This window comes from Myotis davidii, unplaced genomic scaffold (genome assembly GCF_000327345.1).
Source record: "Myotis davidii unplaced genomic scaffold, ASM32734v1 scaffold1905, whole genome shotgun sequence".
NCBI classification, from domain to species: Eukaryota; Metazoa; Chordata; class Mammalia; order Chiroptera; family Vespertilionidae; genus Myotis; species Myotis davidii.
The window spans coordinates 74541-83282 of NW_006296282.1; the positions used below are offsets into that span (position 1 = coordinate 74541).

Genomic DNA, 8742 nt, shown 5'->3' on the forward strand with positions numbered 1-8742 from the left:
AGAGAAAGGGAGAGACAGAAACATTGATGAGAGAGAAACACTGACCAGGTGGCCCCTGCATGCCCCTCACTGGCAATTGAGCCCACAACCTGGGCATGTGCTCTGACTTGGAATCGAACTGGCAACCTCTTGGTTCATGGGTTGCCCCACAGAGGGAAGAGACCAGTGGCAGTGGCCAGAAGACATCGCCAGGCCACCAGGTGCCAGAGGGGTTTCCCTCCCCCCACCCCCATCGCTCCGCTCGCTGGTCGCCCCACAGATTGGCCCTGATCGCTGGCCAGGAAGGGACCCTAACCTATATATTGGGAAGTCTCTGATTTAAAAATTAAAACCTGGAAGGACTTGTATGCATGCATATAAGCATAACCAATGAATACAAATAGTAGGGACGTGAGGGCATGTGCTGGGGGTGGGAGCAGCTGGGGAGGTCAATGGCGGAAAAAAGAAACTTATGTAATACTTAAGCAATAACGACTTTAAATTTAAAAAAAACAGAGTTGATGATGAATATTTGTAGTTGAGATACACACACACATTTTTCTGTATATTTTTCCTGATAGTACATACTATGTTTACAATGCATTCCTAATGTAGAAAAAAGTAAAGTTCCTCTGTTATTAAGTCCAATTTCATAAGCACCATTAAGGATTTGTTCCTCTATCAATGATTTTATTCTTGGGGGTTCACGAATTGTTTTTCTACCAATCATGTGATCAAGTAATATATTCATATATTTTCATTATATTTTCACCATCCAGAACCATAAATATAACCATCCTGAATTGTGAGAGGGATGTCTGACTGCTGGTTTAGGCTCGACATCCTCTGAGGGGTCCCGGATTACGAGAGGACGCAGGCCTAGGTAAGGGACTCCCCCCCCCCCCCAATGTGTGAACTTCATGCACTGGGCCTCTAGTTAAGTTAATAAAATTATGAACTGGATTGTGATAAATTAAGATGTATATGGTAAGCCCTATAGCAACAATTAGGAATGTAATTCAAACAAATATAGTGAAAAATAATAAAAATAATTAAAATGTTACATAGAAAATATTCATTTAATGCAAAAGAAAGCATCAATGTACATATAGAGGGTGTAAAAGACACAAAACAGAAAACCAGAAGTAAAGTGACAGATGTAAATCCAACTATATCAATAACATTAAATATGAATGGTTTAATCAATCCAATCAAAAGTCAGAGGTTGTCATATTGTATTAAAAAACAAGATTCAGCTAAATGCTGTCTAGTAGACATACACTTTAGAGCAAAAGATATAAATTACTTGAAATTAAAAGAATGGAAAAAGACATATCATGAAAATAGCAACCATAAGAAAGGTTGAAGTGGCCTTACTATGATAACATATTTACTAGAGAAAAAAATTTACTCATAAAATAGTTACATTATATAACAATGAAAGAGTCAATCCATCAGGAAGGAATAACAATTATAAACCATGTATATAGCTAACAACAAGGCCCTAAAATACATGAAGCAAAATTTGACAAAATCAAAGGAATAGGCAATTCAACAATAATAGCTGGTGACTTCAACACCCCATTTTCAATAATGATTAAAACAACTAGGGCCCTACCTGGTTTGGCTCAGTGGATAGAATGTTAGCCTGTGGACTGACGGGTTCTGGGCTCAATTCTGATCAAGGGCACATATCTGGGTTGCGGGCTTGATCTCCAGTAAGGGGTGAGCAGGAGGCAACTGATCAATGATTCTCGTCATTTATGTTTCTATCTCTCTCTCCCTCTACCTTCTTCTCTGAAATCAATAAAAATATATTTAAATAAAAACAACTAGGCAAAACAAAGATATATAACACTTAAAAAAACTAACAACCAAACAGACATAAGAGACTCTCCAACTGATGAGCAGAATATACATTCTTCTCAAGTATACACAGAACGTCGGTTAGACATTTGTAGACCATCTGCCAGGCCATAAAACAATCCTCAATACATTTAAAAGGCCATAAACCATAAAGTATATTCTGTGACTACAGTGAAATAAAACTAAAAATCAATAACAAATAAATTTGGGAAATTTACAAATATATGTAAATTAAACAATATACTTCTAAATAACTCATGGATCTATGAAGAAATGGCAATGGAAATTATAAAATATTTAGAGATGCATAAAAATGAAGACATGACATACCAAATTTATGGGATGCAGTATCACACTGCTTGAGAAAAATTTACACCTGTGTCTCCATTAAAAAAGAAGATCTCAAATCAAGAACCTTCTACCTTAAGACAATGAAAAAAAATGAGTAATCTAAACAAAAAAAGCAGAAGAAAATAAATATTAGAAAGGAGATCAATGAAATAATGAGTAAAAAAAATAGAGAAAAATCAACACAACTAGAATTTAGTTACTTCAAAAGTTCTATAAAATTGAGAAACCACTAGACTGACAAAGCAAAACAAAGAGAATAATCAAATTAGTAGAACCAGGAAAGAAATAGAGGGCATCACTACAAACCTCATAGAATTTTTTTTAAATAGAACTTGTAGAAATTAAAAATATGATATCCAAACTAAAAAGAATCATAGAAAGAATTAACAACATAATACACACTCCAGAAAAAGATCAGTAAACTTAAAGACTAAACAATAGAAACCACCTCAAATGAAGCACAGAGAGAAAAGTCACTAAAAATAAAAAATAAAATAAAAACAGATCATGGGACTCCCAGAAATAGATAAAGGCAAAAAAATTAGCCAACAATTTACTAATTTATTAAAAATGATAAACCTGAAAATTCAAGGTCACCAAATCTCAAACAAGGCAATAAAGAGAACCACCTAAGGCATCCATAACCTAATTCTTTAAGCTACTGATAAAAAGAAAATGCTAAAAGCAACCAAATTAAAGGCATATTATACAAGCATACCTTGCTTTATTGCACTTTACTTTATTGCACTTCACAGATACTGTATTTTCTACAAGACCTACCAGTAAAAAGATTAAGATCCACTGAAGTCTCAGAGGATGGTAAACATTTTTTGGCAATGAATTACTTTTTAAATTAAGGCAGTGATGGCGAACCTATGACACGTGTGTCAGAGGTGACACGCAAACTCATTTTTTTGGTTGATTTTTCTTTGTTAAATGGCATTTAAATATATAAAATAAATATCAAAAATATGTCTTTGTTTTACTATGGTTGCAAACATCAAAAAATTTCTATATGTGATATGGCACCAGAGTTAACTTAGGGTTTTTCAAAATGCTGACATGCTGAGCTCAAAAGTTTCGCCATCACTGAATTGAGGCATGTACATTGTTTTGCTTTTTAATCATGATGACATTGTACACTAAGTAGACTACAGTATAATATAAACGTAACTTTTACATGCACTGGGAAACCAAAAAAATTCACATGACTAGCTTTGTTGCAATATTTGCTTATTGAATGGTCTGGAACCAAACCTACAATATCTCTGAGGTATGCCTGTATAGAGGAACAAAGGCAAGAATGACCATAGGCATCTCATCAGAAACTGTGCTATTTAGAAGACAGTGGGTAACATCTCTAAAATTATGAAAGAAAAGTCTATCAACCTGGAATTCTTTATCCAGTAAAACTGTCTTTTAAAATTGAGCACTAAATAAAGAAGTTCTCAGGCCAACAAAGGCTGAGAAAATTCATAACCAGTAAACTTACATTCTAATAAATTTTACATGAAGCTCTTCAGATGATACTAGAAGAAAACTTTGGTTTATGTAAAGAAATGAAGAGTGCCATAAATGGTATATAGAAAATTCCTTTTATAATTTAAAATATTTCCTTAAAAGGTAAATGATGGTTTAAAACAAAAATGATAATGCATTGTGGGGTTTACATGATGTGTAGAAGTAAAAGTATGTATGACAACAGTGCAAAAAATAGGAGGGACAAAATAAAACTATATCTTTGTATAGTTCTTACATTATATGTGAAGTAGTATAATAGTATTTTAAGAAAGACTGTAATAAGTGCAACAACTCAAAGACATATAATTAATAAGCCAATAGTGGAGATAAAATCAAGTTATTAAAAATTAAATTACTCCAAAATAAAGCAAGAACAGAGAGAAAAAAACTAGAGAGCAGATGGAAAAAAATAGAATTTAAATAGCAAAATGGTAGATTCAAACCAAATGTAACCACATTTACATTAAATGAAAATTACCTAAACATTCTAATTAAAACCCATATATTGTCAGATTAAATTAAAAAAAAACACAAGAAAACTCTTTGCTGTCTATAAAAAGCACCTATTTGAAATGCAAATATATAGTTTACAAGTGAAAGACCAATTTCCAGTTTTGTCCAAGATAGAGTAAGCCTTCAACAGCCTGTCTCTATGCTGCTACAACTACTAGGTGTATCGGTTAATAATGGGGATTTTTTTCAATAGATGGAGTTACACATATGTTGATAAATATGCAATTTAATATGTATGCTATTTTGTTGTATTGACAGCAAGCTTCAAAACATATGTCAAATTTTCTGAAGGCTTTAACATCATAGATATTTTTATGCTTAAAAATGTCAAATTTCATGCCAAAAAAAAAGCATTTGTGGAAAGTTTTAATTCATTACTTTATTTTGAAAATAAAGTAATGAAGCTTATGGTGAACATGCTCCATCTCAAGATACTTGTGAACACTGGTTTAAACTCATTAAAAGTGATGATTTCGATGTGAAAGACAAAGAACATTCAGGTCAACCAAAAAACTTTGAAGACCAACAATTACACGCACAAATTTTTGTGCACCTGGCCTCTAGTGTAAACTATAATTCAAATAAAGTTGAAGTAGCTATATTAAAATAAGACAAAGTAGACTTCAGAATAAAAAATATTTCTAGGGATAAGTAGGGATATAACATAGTGATAAGAGAATCAATTCAGCGAGAAATCATAACAATCATGTATATGTATATAACTAATAACAGAGTTTCAGAGTACATGAAGCAAAAAGTGATAGAACTGAAAACAATAAATAGGGCAATAAAAAATTACAGTTGGATATTTTAATACTCTTTTTTTCAGCAATCAAGTAGACAGACAATCAGTAAGGATATAGAACTGCACAACTCTATTAATCAACTTTACTTAATTGACATTTATAAAAACACTCCATCCAGCAAGAGTAAAACACATATGTAGTCTTTACAAGTGAACAAGGAATATTCACCAAGTTAGGTAATATTCTGGTTCATAAAAACAAACCTCAAAAAGTCTTTATTAAAATTTTGGTTTTAAAAAAAGCACATAGGAGGATGGGGGGGGGGTGGATAAGGAGACATTTGTAATACCTTAATCAATAAAGGGGAAAAAAAGCCAAAAAAAGCACATAGCATAAAATTTACTGTCTTAACCATGTTTATGTCTACAGTTCAGTAGTGTTAAGTATATTCAGAAGTTTTTCATCTTATAAATCTGAAACTATACACATTAAACAACTCCCCTTTTTCTTCTCCTCCCCATCCCTGGTAATCACTATTCCATTCTCTTTCTATAAATTTACCTACTTTAGATACATCATATAAGTGGAATAATACAGTATTTGTCCTTTTATGACTAGCTTATTCCACTTAGCATAATGTTCTTAAGGTCCATCCATGTTATAGCATGTAGCAGCTGGATTCCTTTGTTGTTGTTTAAGATTTTATATATCAACTAAATGGATCTGTAGCTAGATTACATGCTCCAGATTCAAAACATATTTCAGCCATGGGTCCAAATCAGTGAAATAAAATATAAATTGATGAATGTTAATTCCCACCATTTACGTTTAAATACCACCAACTATAACAAGAGCTGCCTTTGTTGGAAACTTACTATGTACCAGGTTCTATGCTAATAATTACATATACTTGGTTTTGCTTAACACCCTTCTATAAAATAGGTATTCAATTATTAGAAATTCTATTTAAAACATGGAAACCAAAGCTTAGAGGGCAATATCTTTAATGTCGCAATGATGGTAAATATCTGTGCTGAGATTCAAATCTAGCTGGTCTGATTCCAAGCCTAATTTTTGCATGGTAATGCTGCTCAGAAAATCAGTTGAACAAATGAACATTACATAGTGAAATCCTCAAGTAATTTCAGCTCTGAAATTTTGAGTTTACCACCATCTTAATGTAAGAATGGGGACTATAAAACTAACATAAAGTTAGGTGCCATGGGATTTTCCTTATTTTTTTAAGGTTGAATAATTTTCCATGGTACACATTTACCATATTTTGTTTATCCCTTTATCAGTTCATGGATATTTGGGCTGCTTCCACTTCTTGGCTATTGTTAGTGCTGCTATGAACAGAGGTGTGCAGATATCTCTTAGAGATCCTGCTTTCAATTCTTTTGGAGATATATATATTAGAGGTCCAGTGCATGGCGTTCCTCGGCCTGTCCTGCGGGGATCGGGCCAAAACCAGCTCTCTGACATCTCCTAAGGGGCCCTGGATTGAGAGAGGGCAAAGGCCAGGCGAAGGAACCCTATCGGTGTATGATTTGGGTCAGGGAGGGGCCACTAGAGGGCTCTAGGGCATGCCCAGTCCGTCTCACCCAGTCCCAGTCGGCGGGACACCCAGAAGCAAGCTAACATAACAGTTGGAGTGTCTGACCCCTGGTGGTCAGTGCGTGTCATAGCGACTGGTTGAACAGTCGAATGAACAGTCAGACACTTAGCATATTAGGCGTTTATTATACAGGATGGGATTGCTGAAACATATGGTAGTGTTCTATATATGTAGTTGACAGTATTACAGGCATCCCCCATCCCGCCACCCCTTTCGCTCCCCTCTACCCAGCCCCAGCCCACTCCAGGCCTTCACCCTACCATCGTCTGTGTCCATGGGCTATGCATATATGTCCTTTAGTTAATCTCTTTCTGTCCCTGCCAACTCTCTCCCCTCTGAGTTCCATTCTTAATTTGTTTAGGAAATACCATACTGTTTTCCATAATGGTTTCATTACTTTAGAATACCACTGACAATGCACAAGAGTTCCAATTTCTCCACATTCTCACAAATACTTATTGTTTTCTGATATTAGTCATAGAAATAGGTATAACAAAAAGTTTTTTAGAAATTGAAATCATACAAAGTATGTTCACTAACCATAATGGAAATAACCAGAAATAACAAAGATATATAAAAAAAATCCCCCACATATCTGGAAATTAAACAACATACATCAAAATAAGCCATGAATCAAAGGCAAATTCTCAAGGGAATTTTAAAATATTTTTAATTTAATGAAAATGAAAATTCAGCATATTAAAACTTCTTGAATGTAGTTACAACACTGTGGACAGGGAAAATTCCATCATTAAATTCTTATATTAGAAGATAAAGAAAAATTAAAATTAGTAACCTAAGCTCCCAATTTAAACACTAGAGAAAGAAAGCAAATTAAACACAAAGCAAGGAGAAAAAAGGATATAGATAAGAGTAGAAATAAATGAAATTTGTCTCTGTTATGTTTCTATTTTTAATCAACCCCAAATCTGGACTTTTAAAAAGATCAATAAAATTGATAAACCTATAGACATAACAACCAAGAAAATAGGAGAGAAGATACAAATTACCAATTTTAGACATGAAAACGGGGCATCACTCTTGACCCCACAACAGTAAAAGATAATAAGGGAAAACTACAAATAACTCTATGGCCATAAATTTGATAACTTAGACAAAATGGGTCAATTCTTTGAAAAATAGAAACTTTTTATTTTGTATTTGTTTCAGGTGTACAGGATAGTGGTCAGACAATTATATAATCTACCGTGATTCCCCCTAATAAGTCTAGTACCCACCTGGCACCATACATAGTTATCACAATATTACCGACTATATTCTATATGCTGTACTGTACATCCCCATGACTGTTTTGCAACTTTTTACTTCTTTCACATTTTTCACCCATCCCGTCATTCTTTTCCTATCTAGCAACCCTCAGTTTGTTCACTGTATCTATGAGTCTGTTAAAAATAGAAAATATTCATTCAAGGAAGACCTAAAACCTATCCTCCTCAGACTATCTCAAAAGATCCAAGTGGAAGGAACACTTCCCAGCTCATTCTATGAAGCCAACATCACCCTAATCCCAAAACCAGATAAAGACAATACAATGAAAGAGAATTATAGGCCAATATCCCTCATGAATATAGATGCCAAAATCCTCAACAAAATCCTAGCAAATCGGATCCAGCAGTACATCAAAAAGATCATACACCATGACCAAGTAGGATTTATCCCAGGGATGCAAGGATGGTACAATATCCGCAAATCAATAAATGTGATACATCATATAAACAAATTGAGAAAAAAAAACCACATAGTCATATCAATTGATGTGAAAAAAGCATTTGACAAAACCCAACACCCTTTCTTGATAAAAACTCTAAGCAAACTGGGCATAGAGGTATCATTCATCAACATAATAAAAGCCTTATGTGACAAACCTACAGACAACATCATACTCAATGGGCAAAAACAATTACTCTAAGAAGAGGAACAAGACAGGGATGCCCACTCTCACCACTTCTGTTCGACAGAGTACTGGTAGTGCTAGGCAATGCAATCAGACAAGAAGTCAAACAAGCATGATAAGTGGAAAAGAAGAAGTAAAACTGTCATTATTCACAGATGGCATGGTACTGTCCATAGAAATACCTAAAGACTCCATCAAAAATACTAGGAGATTTAACAAATGGATTTGGTGCC

At 34.0% G+C, this 8742-nt stretch overlaps 1 long non-coding RNA gene across 1 annotated transcript in view; it reads right to left on the reverse strand.

The window, feature by feature from the left end:
- Positions 1-397: 397 nt before the first annotated feature.
- Positions 398-8742, reverse strand: part of LOC107184311 — a 10214-nt gene continuing 1869 nt past the window's right edge. Inside the window, exons 2-3 of the long non-coding RNA XR_001515131.1 lie at positions 535-540; positions 398-474 (exon numbers count right to left, since the gene is read on the reverse strand). This is a non-coding gene — a long non-coding RNA (uncharacterized LOC107184311). The remainder of the gene's footprint in view (positions 475-534; positions 541-8742) is intronic.